The following is a 14443-nucleotide window of genomic DNA, read 5'->3' as shown; positions in this document are numbered from 1 at the left end:
AAGAAATGTACAAGAAGGTCCTGTGCACCCTTCATCCAGTCCCCATTCTCAATGTTAACATCTTGCAAAACTACAAAACCAGGAAACTGACAATGGTACAATCCATGGAGCTTTTCATAGAATCCATAGATATTTCACCAACTGTACATACACTTATTTTTGTTTGTGTATGTGTGTATAGCTCTATGTCATTGTATCACATGTGTAGCTTTGAGTAACCACTAGCACAATCAAGACACTTAACTATACCATCACCATAAGACTCCCTAGCGCTACCACTTTATGCACACCACACCCTCTCCCCTTTCCCTCCCTAATCCCTGGCTACCACTAATCTTTCTCCATGATGATTTTATTTCATGAAGGTTGTATAAATGAAATCATTCAGTAATGTATCTTTTTAAGACAGGTTTTTTTTTTTTTCACTCAGCACAATTTCCTTGAGGTTCATCCAAGTTGTTACCCGTAATAAAAGTTTTCTAGTCTTTATTGTTGCAGTCTATAGCAAGCTTATATCACATTCTGTCCAACCATTCACCCATTGATGGGCATCTGGTCATTTCCAGTTTGGGGCTATTACAAATAAAGTTGCCGTGAACATTCATGTTCAAGTTTCTGTATGAAAATAAAATTGCCAATTTTGGCTTTTGCTGTTCTCACTCATAGGTGGGAACTGAACAATGAGATCACTTGGACTCGGGAAGGGGAACATCACACACCGGGGCCTATCATGGGGAGGGGGGAGGGGGGAGGGATTGCATTGGGAGTTATACCTGATGTAAATGACGAGTTGATGGGTGCTGACGAGTTGATGGGTGCTGACGAGTTGATGGGTGCAGCACACCAACATGGCACAAGTATACATATGTAACAAACCTGCACGTTATGCACATGTACCCTAGAACTTAAAGTATAATAATAATAATAAATAAATAAAATTGCAACATTTTTAAGGGAATGAGTGGTGTTTTATTCACCACTGTATTCTCAACACTTCATATGACACATAATGAGTAATAAAAAAATGTCTGTTAAAGAAATGAATGAGTGAACCAAAAAATTGCCTCTAAGTGGCAGAAAATAAAAAAGGACTCATCTGTCGGGGGAAACCTAGTTGGGAGGAAATATGCCAAGAAGAGGTCGTGAAGTGGCACTGGCAGTTTTAAGACTACAGCAGTATTTCAGAAAGATTTCCTACACACAGACAAACACACATCAATCAGAATATTTTAAATTTAATTTAAATATTGAGCATCATACTAAGAAGCTGTTTGGATTAACAAGCTATAGCTGAACTTTTTAAGAAACAACTGGGGAGACTTCCATTTTTAGCCAAGATGGACTGAAGGGGACTGGATGTGCCCTGCTTCCTAAAACAACCAAAAATAAACCCCGACAAAATATACGAAACAATGGCTGTCAAGACATGAGCTATCAGACCACAAAGGATGTTGATCCCTGAGGGAGGTGAATCCTATGATGGCTCTGGCTTAAGACCGTGAAGGTTTCTTAGCAGTGGCACAGGAGGGGCAACTAACTCAAGGGAGGCAAACTCCACGAGTTGAGGAAACAGAGCTGAAGGTATGGGATAATAAAGTGGCTAAAGCTTACAGGACAGAGTTCAGGAGAGAGCAGGTGTACAGACAACAATCCCTTGAAATCTGCAGAGAGTCACAGAGATCTGGATATGTGCATGAAGAAGCTACCCAAGGCTGGGGAAAGAAGCATCTGAAATAATTATATGGAGAACAGTACCTGGCACCTTCCTAGGGTTGGAAATAGGCCTTTTCTCACCAGCCAGAATGGAAAATCTCTTAATTTATATGCAATTAGGTAAAACCTCAGTAGTGAGAAATGAGGAAGACTATGCACTGCTCTGGTCTCTCCTAGCTAACATTTTAATCCCAAAAAATTGAAAGCAAAAAGAGCCAAGTGAATCTATCTATATCTAGCTGGTGGCATAATCACACCAAAAGAAACAATTCTACATGACTTAAAACCTCAGTAAGACATACATCTTGAAAGAGAAGAAGGGGGCTGTACACAGGGTGTACATAGGATGTGTCCATCACTACTGATGATAGTAGTCTTGGTATTATTATTCTGAGCCTGTTGTAAGTGTATTGTAGCATAAGCAAATAAGTACGCTAGTATCATTAAGAATTAAGATTGTAGGATGGTCAGTTGGGGAGAAAGGACATTGATATGATACTAGATTTATGTGACTAAATTTAAAACCTGTTGGTCTGTATATTAATAGGAAGTATTAGCGTGAGCTCCTGATGTATTTAATCTTAAAATTAAACACACACACACACACACACACACACAGAGAGAGATTTTTTCAAGCTTTTTCCTTTGAAAGGGCCTATATTAAGGACAAAGTCAGTAGCAATGAGCTCACTAATTTCAAGATTACAGTTTTCAAGTACTAGTTCCAAGACCAGAAAAAAAAAAATAGAACTAGAATTTCTTGGATAATTGCCTGATTCCAGGTTTAGAAAGGAAATGTTAAAGATGAGCCTGTTATATTTGGTCACATCAATTATCCTGGAAGCTCTCAAAAACTGGAGGTTCTTTCAAAAACACAGAGGAACCAACTGAGATAAACTTTGAGTACTCAGAGATGTGGCAAACTGGGCATTCATAAGTATGATAACTGCAATAGCTTGAAGCATATTAATGTTCATAATGAAATTTTTAAAACTATTGGTAAACTTTAGAGGATGTTAAGGAACCACACACTATATTAAGAACTGATAAAGGGAGAGAATCAAGCATCCATCCTGATTTTCTTATAAAAATTGAAACTCTAGCAAACTAGTTTATCTTTATAAAAGCATTCCACTCAATAAATAAACCAGAAATGACAGTTATATTGCCATTTTCAAGCTGTAATGAATAAATAGACGTAGGCAATGATCAACACCAACTGCTAACATCACAAAAAGAGAAAGAGCCAGTAGTCTTGCCCCTCATCCCCTAAATGAATTTGATCAAGTCTTCACTACCCATTAACAGGTAAGAAACAGGGCTGAGGAGCTCATTAAATGACTCTGCAGCAATGCATCAGCAAAAGCAGACTATGGAAAGCTCTACAGCACAAACAATCCAGTTTCTTAAGAAACAAGGAAAAATAAACATAAACCTATAGATTAAAAGAGGAGACATATTAACCAATTACAATGTATGGACCTTATTTGTATCCTGCTTCAAATAGTAAAGAATACAAAACTTTAGAAGACAACCAGAAAATGTTGAATATTGGTTTTGTATATTTGAGAATAGTAAGAAAATGTTGACTTTTTAAGTGTGGTTAATTTTCTAGATGTGGTTCATTTTTAAGTTTAAAAAAATCTTAATCTTTTAAAGATAAAGACTGAAATGTTACCAGATAAAATGATGTCATGTCTGGGATTCGCTTCAAAATAATTTGAGGTGGAAGTGGAAAGTGGAAACAACAATTATGAAACAAGCTGACCCATGAGATGATAGCTGTCAAAGGTAGGTATGGTTATATAAAATTTCATTACCGTTTTCCCTCTACTTTTCTAATATATTCTTAATTTTCATAACAAAAAGTTAAATACACTTAAAAGTAGACAAATACATACTAATTTGAGGTGATGGTTAAGGACTCAGAAGTTACAGTCCATGTGTCTGAATGAAGGTAGTTTCTCAAACATGCAGATATCAGAGATTTGTAGGATTCTCTCCATGGAGAACCTTGTTTTCTCCACACAGAACACTGGTTTCTGAGCAAGGGTGGGACCTTTTTCTGAAAACAGATCAGGGAATATGAAAGCAGTTGGCTACTTAACTGAAGATACCAAAAGGAAAAAAAACAGGACACCAAAAAACTGGGTCTACAAATGTGGTTGTTGGTTCTCCTTGTTTGTTTCAAATAAGGCTTGGTTTAGGAGCAGTCTAATAAAGCATGTGACTGCTATACTTCCAACAGTATCTTTGCAAATAAATACAACCCATACAATTCAACTGTCCATCTCACTTTTCCTGTTTGTTTAGTGCTCTTCAACAGCACCTAATGCTTTTTAATTTTTTCATTCTAAGGCAAGGGAAAGGGATCTCTAGAGAAGTTAAAAAAGTTTTCTGAAGTCAAATAATTCATTAGAAAGTATGTTTTATCCAGAATCCTACTGTTTTGCTGCAGAAGGAACACTGAGTAGCTTGTCCAAGGTTCTGCTAAAAGAAGTCTCTTCTCTCACGCTCGTCTGAATCCAATCCTTCCAAAATAACATGCCCAGGTCTAATAAATGGAGTTCCTAAAAGGATGGATGTCTCCCATTTTAAAAAGTATTTCCCAGAGTCTCTAGGGTTCAATGTCCTACAAATAATCAACATTCAAGATATGAATTTACTGACTTTTAAAAGCTATACAAATTTAAAATTTTCAATATTACTTTACAGTCAATTATCCCATCTATAATATTACTGCCTAGCATTATAAAAGTATCATCACAAATGCTAATGATCAATTTCACTAAATGCCTGAAAAGGTCATGGGAGATTTAAACTCTGATGTGTGCTTTGGAGGAGAATCAGCTTTTGGAGAAACAAGGCTAGGGAGCACTTTTTGAGACCGATTACATTTTTGGAATTATTTGCCAAGTTGTATTGTAGAAATGGTAACAAAACTTCTTCGTTTTCTTTTCTTTCTTTCTTTCTTTTTTTTTTTTTAGATGGAGTTTTACTCTTGGTGCCCAGGCTAGAGTACAATGGCATGGTCTCAGCTCACTGGAACCTCCACCTCCCAGGTTCAAGCGATATTCTTGCCTCAGCCTCCCAAGCAGCTGCGATTACAGACGCCTGCCACCACGCCCAGCTAATTTTGTATTTTCAGTAGAGCTAGGGTTTCACCAATATTGGTCAGGCTGGTCTTGAACTACTGACCTCAGATGATCCACTCACCTTGGCCTCCCAAAGTGCTGGGATTACAGTCATGAGCCACTATGCCCCACCAATTATAACTAAACTTTAAAAAATATTTGTCCCCATAGCTAGAATTTTCATTAGTGTATTTATCTTTTTCATGTAGTCTTGTTTACAATGGGCCATTTTAAAAGTTGCTATCCCAGGCTTATAAAGCAATTTTATGATGTACTCCTATCGACCATATGAAAAGCATTCATCTCTGAGAAAGTATCATAAAGAAATCCTACTGTAATGATAACTCAAATATTAAAGTAAACATAAAAAATTATATTGTATGACAGAATATCAAATGAAATAGAAAATCTCTGCAAGAGAGTATTTAATTTCTGATGAAAACAAAATAGTACTCTTTACAATTTGGCCTATCACATGATAGTATTTCTCAAACTCCTGCTAAATTAATGTTGGAGCACAGTTCTTCAGGCATTAATGATTTTAGTTATGGTCAATGGTAGTTGATATACAGATAATAACTGATAGTGATATCAAATCTGTACATATTTGACTCTCTCCACATTTCTAAGTGATCTAGACCAGAACTAGGTTGTTTATATGGTAGCCACTAGTTACATGTGGGCTATTTATATTTAAATTAATTAAATGTAAATAAAATTCAAAATTAAGTTTCTCTGTTGCACTAGCCATGTTTCAAGTACTCAATAGCCACATATGGCTAGTGAGTACCATATTGGATGGTGCAACTATGGAACATGTCCATTATCACAGAAAGTTCTACTGAACAAAGTTGGTCTACATTAGAGAGGCTACTACTGATGAATGGAAAATCTCAAATATATACATAAATGTGTATATATACATATGTATAATCTATTTCTATAGCAATTTTCCTTTTGTTATAAGAAGTTTCATTAAATATGTCAAATTTAAATTTTTTTCTGGAAACATTTATATTTTAATGTAAACAGTTAAAATTGTGCCATGAGCACTGTACTATAGATTTTCATTTTCCTTGTATTACAAGGATAATGAATTTCAAAAGATTTCATTTTCTCAGGATAGTGAATTATAACATTACTTTGTCTTCTCCTTCAAATCTTTCTTTATAAACATCTATTCTAAGCCCTCTCTGCTTCCAACTTTACTCAGCAAAAGCCTACCTTTGTTATGCAGCGAGGAATTCCTACTTTAGAAGGTAGCACTTTTGGCCTCAACCTCCACATTTGTGAAGTTTATAAGTTATATAAAAAATTCAGTTCCTAGCCAAGTCTTCTTATTGGGTGAGGAGGCCCTTCCAAAGTTCCAGTGAATTCCTTAGTCTGACACAACTTTTCTCAATTTAGAAAGATGCATTAGGTAACATATATTAAAAGGCAGAAATATGCAAATGCATAAACAATAGAATTTGGCATAATTATGTGATAAAGTGAAATGTTCCTGCAGTTAGTTATTGAACATGAAGGATCTCTCTCATTCTTCAGAGAAACTGTGAGATAATCTCTACCATTTATGCTTAGCAAGGAGCCATACTGCGGAGGAAAAGTAGAAATACACACGAGTGACAAAAGCAAAAAAATATATATATGAAAAACTCTCAAACCACCTTCGATGAAATGTAATATGTCTGCATTTAAAGACTAGGTAAATCACACAGTGAATTTAGAAGGTGAAAAACGATGTCTATAATTACATGAGTATATAGAAAATGTTAAGTATTTTGTGAAAAGGTATGTAAACAATAACGAAAAATCATTTCATATTGAAAATAATTTAATTTTAAAAGTAGATAGTACAAACACAAAAGTAAAAATAAAAATAAAGTCCAAGTAAGGAAATAGTAGAAATTTCAAATATTTTAGGAATGTCTTTCTTCAGAGTAGCATGTTGTTTAGAAACTAAATTTCCACAGTAGATTTCATAACTCCTGAACATGAATTAGAACCTTGATATTAGCTGCAGAAATGTACATTAGTTTTGGTGAAAGGGAGAAATAAAATAATGTGCCAACCTCCCAACCATATCCCCAAACAGATTTTTGCATCTTGGTCATTACACTTACTTTCAAGATACTTTTCTCGGTTTAAACATGTAATCTTGTCTCTTTGCTCACTTGCTCACTCTTCAAGCAAGCCTACAGCCAAATAAATTGCCATAAATGTTTACCAGTAAACCGTTATTTTCCAAGGAATTTTTTCTTAATTTTTTAAATTTAACAAGTTTAACTACAATTAAGAAAGTACTCCTGGCACAAGGACTTTGAAACATTGTTTGGGTCTTGGAAAAGTTTGAAACTTCCAATTCATTAGGACTTTGAGTAGCTATTTTGTACCTAAGAATGAGAATTGATGGAGAGATTGGGACTAAACACATAATTTTATGAAATATGCTGAAAACATGAGAGTTTTGGTATGACGTACGTAACGATCAAGAACCCGTTTCTTTTTAGCAGGCTCCTAAAAAGTACCTCCCTTATAATTACTAAATAAAAACACTCACTTATTCAGTACTCAGCTAGCTTTTAAAATCTGAATAACAGAAGTACACAGTGAGAGAGGTACTTACATGGTTTCCTTGGATACTGGATGATGCCATTCAGGTCTATGTTTTTATCTGAAAGTGGTGCCCTGTGGAGAAATGAGGCTTGGTGAGTGGCTGTTTATACATAGTAAGTAAATAGGAACTTTGTTTATTTTACAAAGCATTTTTTATTTTGACCCAGCTTTCCTTTCCTATCACACCCAACTCCTGTAAACAGCATTACTATAGTAGAACAGGTACTCCGTACAACTCTTTTTAACTCCACTTAAGAAATCATAATTATTAAGGCAGAAGTTCAGAATGCTTTGGCTAAGGATGTTACTCCTTGGATTGCTGTATATATCTTAACTATTTTATTTATGTCAGACATATTAATGAATATTGCTTGCCTCTCTATTTTCCTCAAAAGGAATATTTCTCAAACCACTAATAAAGAAATTAGTCTAAAACATTCACATAAATGATAAATGTCCTTACCTTAACCAAAAGATAAGAGAACTCAAGCTTTAGCCAGTTTCTAAACATGAAGGGATTGCACAGACCTTAGCTGCCATTTTACATGTTCTAGTGGCATCCTAGATTCCCAATGGTTTTAGTGCTATGAGCATACAATTTTGACACCCAGTCCCTCAGAACTACACACATTCTAATTTTGGTAGCATGATTAATCCCTCCTATGTGATAAGTTATTTAACCTTCTAATATTTCTTAGAATCGAAAAGAACAAATGAGTTGCAGCAATGAATGGCAAATAATTTTAATGCTTAACACAGTTTAATAACCTGAAATGAAGTAAGTATGTGCTACGTTTCCATTAAAAAGTTTCCAGCCACAATTAATTGAACGAAAACTTGTCTTGTTCCAAGATTATTCTTGGAAATGTAATTTTAAAATCTGCTTGAAATGAGGAAACTTACTTTTTTATACCATATGAAAGCAATTTCATTTTTTAGGAATGATTTTTGGATAGACTTCCGATTGGATATTTTCCATTGGAACTAGCAGCATAGGGGGTCGGGAGGGGGGAGGGGAGGGAAGCAATTCTGTGTTCTTTCGCCAGCACTGACAAAGGTCTGGTTGTCAGTGATACCTTTACAGCTAAATTTACTCCAGAGTGACAGAAACAGGTGCACCTCGGCCTGCCAGACACTTGTGCAGAGAGATCACGCATCTCACGGCTTGACGATCAAGGGGGCAAAGCCTCGGTCTTCATAGAAAAGGAGAGGAGGCAAACGCAGCCCAAACTGGGGGGTTTCTCTTCAAAGCCAGCTGGTCTGGCTTTATTCTACAGGAATTTTTTTACCTGTCAGGATTTGGACAACAAAGCCCTCAGCAGGTGCTGACGGGTACAACTTCCTGGAGAAGCAGAAAGGCACTGGTGAGTTTCAATTGCCAAAATATATTTTTTAATCTCTAAAAGTTAACGTTGTTGTCTTGAAAGAGGCACCACTGAGGTACCTGTGTTCACAAAGTTGATGGGACCATTGGAATCAGAGCCAACTCACTCAACAGTGGATTTGCCTGGTGTGAAAGTAAAGCTGTTAGCATATAATAATTTTTTAGTTTTTTTTCTTTTTTTAGGTTTTAAAAAAGATTCCATTTTTAAATATTGGTCTCTTTCATTACTGTTTTCAATCTTTGGAAGATGAAGAGTTAATTACATTTATAATGTTACATGATTTAACACATATTTTAGTCTTCTTTTATCTAATTATCTAATTCTGTCATAATCTTTTCTGAATAAAAAGCTATTTTCTAATAAATCTCCCAAATAAAAAGGTGCAATGGTGGTACACACTGTTTTCAAAAATTACATGTACTGGCTTTTTAAAATGTGTGCATGCTACAAGAACATGAATAGAGAGAATACGCAATTAACTTGATTTTAATACATTTTTAAAACGTATATTGCATGTATAATTAAATAATTTAAAATATATTGCATGTTTAATAATTAAATAAAAGTAAATTGTATTATAGTAAATAGTATTTAATAATTAAAAGTGGCAATATTTTCTCATTACTTTACAAAGAGTGTCTTTTGAGAAAAATCTTTGAAATTAACAATAAGACAGTATTAAAGCAGGTTTTTACATCATTGATTTCCAAAATTAGTATATTTATATATTTTTTATTTTTATTTTGTGAATTCAAAAGTTTAGGCAAAAATATTTTCTTCAGAATAGGATTTTAATTAATGCAAAACATGAAAAAATGAGACCACATGTTAGGACATATTTTTAAAAAGTGATTCTATTTCAGGGATTCATTCTTTTAACTATGCTTCACAGCATTTTTCTACAAATTGTTGTATTATAGTAAATTGAAAACATTTATTTAAGCAAGTAAGCAGCTCAAAGCTAGAGCCTATACATAGTAAACATATGAAACCATTTTAATAACCAAATTCCATATTCACAAGCAACATGGGCTAATTAATTTAACAGAAACAACAGTATACATTGATCAAGAATGTTATAAATTATTATGCATAAAATCAATTTTCTAGGCTGTGGGGGGTAGAATTGGTGCTTAAGAAAGAAAAGACTCCTACCAATATAAATTACTAATACTATGAGGCAATTGTTTTATTCTGATGATCCCATAAATAACTTTCAATCTACATCCTTTATACATGATTGTATAGTGGAAAAAGAATAATGACCGCTGTATCTGAAATAAATTTTAAATCAATGACGACATGGATATGCCACAAATGTATAACTAACACACTCTTTTAAACTGTCGTAATTACTGTTGAAAATTGTGAAATATTTGTGGTTTAAAAAATTATCAGAACTACTCCACCCAAGCAAAATATCTAATATTTTAAAAACATAATGTTATCCACAAACATTTTAATGAACCCATATTTTAAAACATTAAACCCAAATATACTTTTTATTATAAATTGTTACATGTATGTTATATTTCAAATTATTAAACCATTTAAAAATATATATGTATTTATTGCGATTAAGCTGCTACTTTCATATATTTTGTCATGCTTCATTATGTTTCATTATATTGATTCAGACACCTGAGTAACTGTAGTCGCTAAATTTTTAGAATAACTTCATTAGTCTCTTAAAGAATTAGTTTGTATTTCATGCACTTGAAAATTTTACTTTTATTTTTCTAGTCTGTTAAATGCTACATTCCTAAACAATCACAATATTTACTTTTAAAGATGATGGTTACTGCAAAACTGAACAACATGTGTTCTTATTTCAACTTCAGAATTATATTTGTTAAGTTTTCACGTGCATTACCATTGGCTATAATTATTATATTGTCATTAAGTATAAGCAAACCAAAAGCTTCTGTCAAACTATTGTTTATGACTCTGTCAATTATCTAAGTATAAATGAATCTACTGGAAATAATGTTAGCTATAGCTCAAGTATTTCAAAATAACTAAATTTATCATTTTAACTGTGCCTGAATTGTAGATTTAATCTAAAATCACATTATTTTTTTCTTTTCATTATGAGAAGCTGTAAATTCTTGTCCACCATGCAGCTATGTTTGTCCTTTCTAATAAATCTTCAACATCGTGTCACCAAAAAAAAAACAAAAAACAAAAAAAACACTATGCCAACTCCCTCAATATATGGGAATGGTTTATTTTAATAAAATATTGGAGTTTAAAGTAGCATTGATTTACACCTGCTCTAAATATTTAACATTAAAACATAGGCATTTCAAGCATTATTTGCGAGATATCTTCCTATCTTAAAGACAGCTTATTTACAGTGGAGAAAAATTGTTTTCCTGTTTCAGAAAGACACTTGGAAAAACATGTTATTTAACCTTACATATTAATAGGGAAAATCTTGATTCTACCAGTAATTAACTTCAATTAATTATATTTTAAATATCAGCCTATTTAATTTCAATGCAACAAAATTTCCAGCTAAAATGATTTACTTGTAAGTATTTAAAGCAACAAAATATTTTGGCAGCTTTATATGTATCTCCTCATTGACCAGCCACCTGACTGACAGCTGTCAACTGTCCATGTGCCAAATGTAACCCAGTAAAGATAAAAATTACATATTACTCATCCCTGTTGATAATACCTGGTGCCAGGAGGTTTCAAATAGGAATAACTAGACTATAGATAAAACACAAGTAAGTGGGGAATCATTTCTACTGCCTACTTCTCCTCCCCTGTCATTAACTCATTTCCCCTTCTTTTTCTTATTGATCCCTTTTCCCTTGCTATTCGTATCTACAGAGTTATTTTCCTTAAAGGAACTTTCAGAGTATGTTACAAGTCTGTGTCCATGAAAATACTGGGCAGCCAGGTAATAATGCCCACACATTTCTTTTAGTCCTATTTTCTTTTAAGCTCATAAACTATTTCAGAGTTATGGGAAGAAAACTTTAAAGCTTTCAGCTTCTCATTTTCAAAGAAAATGAAATCAAAGAACAAAAATGAAATTTACCAAAGGTCACCAAGGTGGCTATGTAGATACAGACTTGGGTCTGTTTCCCAACTTAATATCCAGTGATTTTTTTTCTAATTAGACTTTAAACATGTTGACTATTAAACTATAAGTAACAATGATCACATGGAAAATTAATGTGAATTACATTCCTTTGAAGAACACTTTTCAGTTACCAAACAATACCTTGTTAGAGAAATACACATTTTTATCACAGCATATTAAAATGTAGTTCTAAAAAATACAAAGACTATAAATGTACTAAAACATCTACGGTACAAACATTTTTTATTCGTTTTACCTTTTAAAAGGATTTCCAAACTGGAAATATTTGTGAACGTATATGAAATATCAGAAATAAAAAATAATCAAAGGTAATATATATATTTAGAAGATAAATGTAGAAATCAAAAATATAGGTTGGAATATAGGGTTTTAAGATTGAAAGTAATTAAAAACACAAAGTATACTAACACATAAGCATATGTATATATTTAAGTGCATAATACATTATATAGTTCATATAACTGACTTAACAACTGACTAGCTTGTCTGTGTGTATATATAACTATCTTATATTAATTCCAAAAGTATTAATTATATTAGTAAATATTGTATATTTATATAATTTGTAGATAATATTTGTACAATATATTGATCCAGTCAAGGTCATGAAAATATTAATATTCAAGCCAAATATTTGTCTTCTGGATCTCCAGAAAAGAAACTGTTTAGTTGAAATCTACCACACTCTGAATTTATAAGAATTTATCTTAGTCCTGGGCTTTGGAACAGTACTTGCTCATAGGAAGTGTTAGCTTTAAAACCCAGACACGCAAATTAATAAGAAAAAGAGAAGGGGTAAAGCTTAAAAATTGAAAAAAAATATGGGAGGAAATTGTGGCCAGGGTTCTCCTGCAAGGGATTGATTTAAAATAATCAACATTTTTATGACTAACAACACCTTTTAGCAACTAAATTGTATATCTCAATTTGAAAATATATGTGCTTATTCCATTACATTTAGTCCAAATCAACATTAGTCATTAATCAACAAACCATTTAACAATATGCAGTAACAGTATGCAAATCAATTGCAAGCAAAGTAGTCAGTAAATAACATCCATTTCTAGCAATTTGAAAGATAGGAGTGTCAAAGGAAAATGTGCAAAATCACAAGACTTTCAAGTAAGTTTAATCATTGCCGTGCATCCCAAAGGGGTGTTAGTGAAAATGAGTGACTCGTCCCTTGTCTGCTTCAGAAGGATCATAAAGGCTTCCTCATTAGAGTTACAGAGTGTTCTTCAAAGAGCACCAGAGCAAAAGTAGGAAAGTTTGAGTTAGGCCGGGCGCGGTGGCTCACGACTGTAATCCCAGCACTTTGGGAGGCCGAGGCGGGCGGATCACAAGGTCAGGAGATCGAGACCACGGTGAAACCCCGTCTCTACTAAAAATACAAAAAATTAGCCGGGCGCGGTGGTGGGCGCCTGTAGTCCCAGCTACTCAGGAGGCTGAGGCAGGAGAATGGCGTGAACCCGGGAGGCGGAGCTTGCAGTGAGCCGAGATCGCACCACTGCACTCCAGCCTGGGCGACAGAGCGAGACTCCGTCAAAGGAAGGTTTGAGTTAGACTCTTGTTTCACTGCAAAGTAATTTTGTGACTGGAAACAAGTCACTTAACCTCTGTGAGGCTAATGAATGGATGGGTCTTTTTGCCCATTTTGCACACATGGTAGGAAAGGAAGTTTTAGATACCCAATGAAAGACATTTCCTCTGTTTCATGTGAGGAAGTCTCAAAAGGAATCTGGACCATTATTGGCGGGTTCCTGTCTGCAATGACATGCCCCACCCTGTCCCTATTGCTATAAGTAGCCCGCCAAGTAGGCATTCCAAGTAATTAAAACTGACACGGTATCTAGCCTGTGAAGTCAGGGGGCAAAACAAAATCACTTTGCAATACACTCCAGAGCAGCAGGCCATATTTTTTCCACTTGGGGACCCTAGTAACATAATACAAAAAGTCTCATTCTCAAAATTATATTATGACATAAAGCTTTAAATTTTGCAGTATGCACTATAATGCTAAATTGACAAAAAGTACTGAATGGTCATTTAATATTTTTAATTTTATACAACGAGGGGACAATTTTTAAACTTAGAAAGATATTCTCCACACACACTACTATAAGCCAGCATGATAATGTATTTGTTTAGGTCAGGAAAATGTTGGAACAAGAAACAGTATTAAAAATATTTGAATCCTAGTACAGTATGTCTGCTACCTACAGGTATTTAGGTTATGTATGGTGAATAAATGGATTGAAAGAATGGATAAATACAGTTGGGGAGTTCAATATTTTTAAGGAAAACTTGTAAACTAAAGCAATACTTTTGCAATAGTAATAGTCATTTATTATTGCTTTTTTATATTCACAAGGACAGAACTAAAACACGATTAATGTATTTTTTTTTAAATCTTAATATAAAAGAGGTTAAAGACCTAAGACATGGATCACTCTGTTGACAACGATGGCAAAGTTGCA

At 33.9% G+C, this 14443-nt stretch overlaps 1 protein-coding gene and 1 long non-coding RNA gene across 15 annotated transcripts in view; one reads left to right on the top strand and one right to left on the bottom strand.

The window, feature by feature from the left end:
• The window catches only part of LOC110743615, a 75687-nt gene that overhangs the window by 49730 nt on the left and 11514 nt on the right, over positions 1–14443 (bottom strand). For 10 of the 14 annotated variants that reach the window (XR_004183979.1, XR_004183981.1, XR_004183982.1 and 7 more), the window contains exons 1-2: positions 7474–8588; positions 3615–3778 (exon numbers count right to left, since the gene is read on the bottom strand). This is a non-coding gene — a long non-coding RNA (uncharacterized LOC110743615). Of the gene's footprint in view, positions 1–3614; positions 3779–7473; positions 8589–14443 lie in introns of those variants that run through there. The other 4 variants (XR_004183972.1, XR_004183977.1, XR_004183978.1 and 1 more) reach the window with 4 other exon arrangements.
• The window catches only part of MEF2C (myocyte enhancer factor 2C), a 183889-nt gene continuing 178088 nt past the window's right edge, over positions 8643–14443 (top strand). The window contains exon 1 of the mRNA XM_003899911.4: positions 8643–8827. The gene's annotated coding sequence lies outside the window, so the exon portion shown is untranslated. The remainder of the gene's footprint in view (positions 8828–14443) is intronic.

The sequence above is a fragment of the Papio anubis genome, chromosome 5, assembly GCF_008728515.1.
Source record: "Papio anubis isolate 15944 chromosome 5, Panubis1.0, whole genome shotgun sequence".
In the NCBI taxonomy this organism is placed as follows: domain Eukaryota; kingdom Metazoa; phylum Chordata; class Mammalia; order Primates; family Cercopithecidae; genus Papio; species Papio anubis.
The sequence above is the reverse complement of the archived record's forward strand: the minus strand, read 5'-3'. Positions and strand labels throughout refer to the sequence as shown.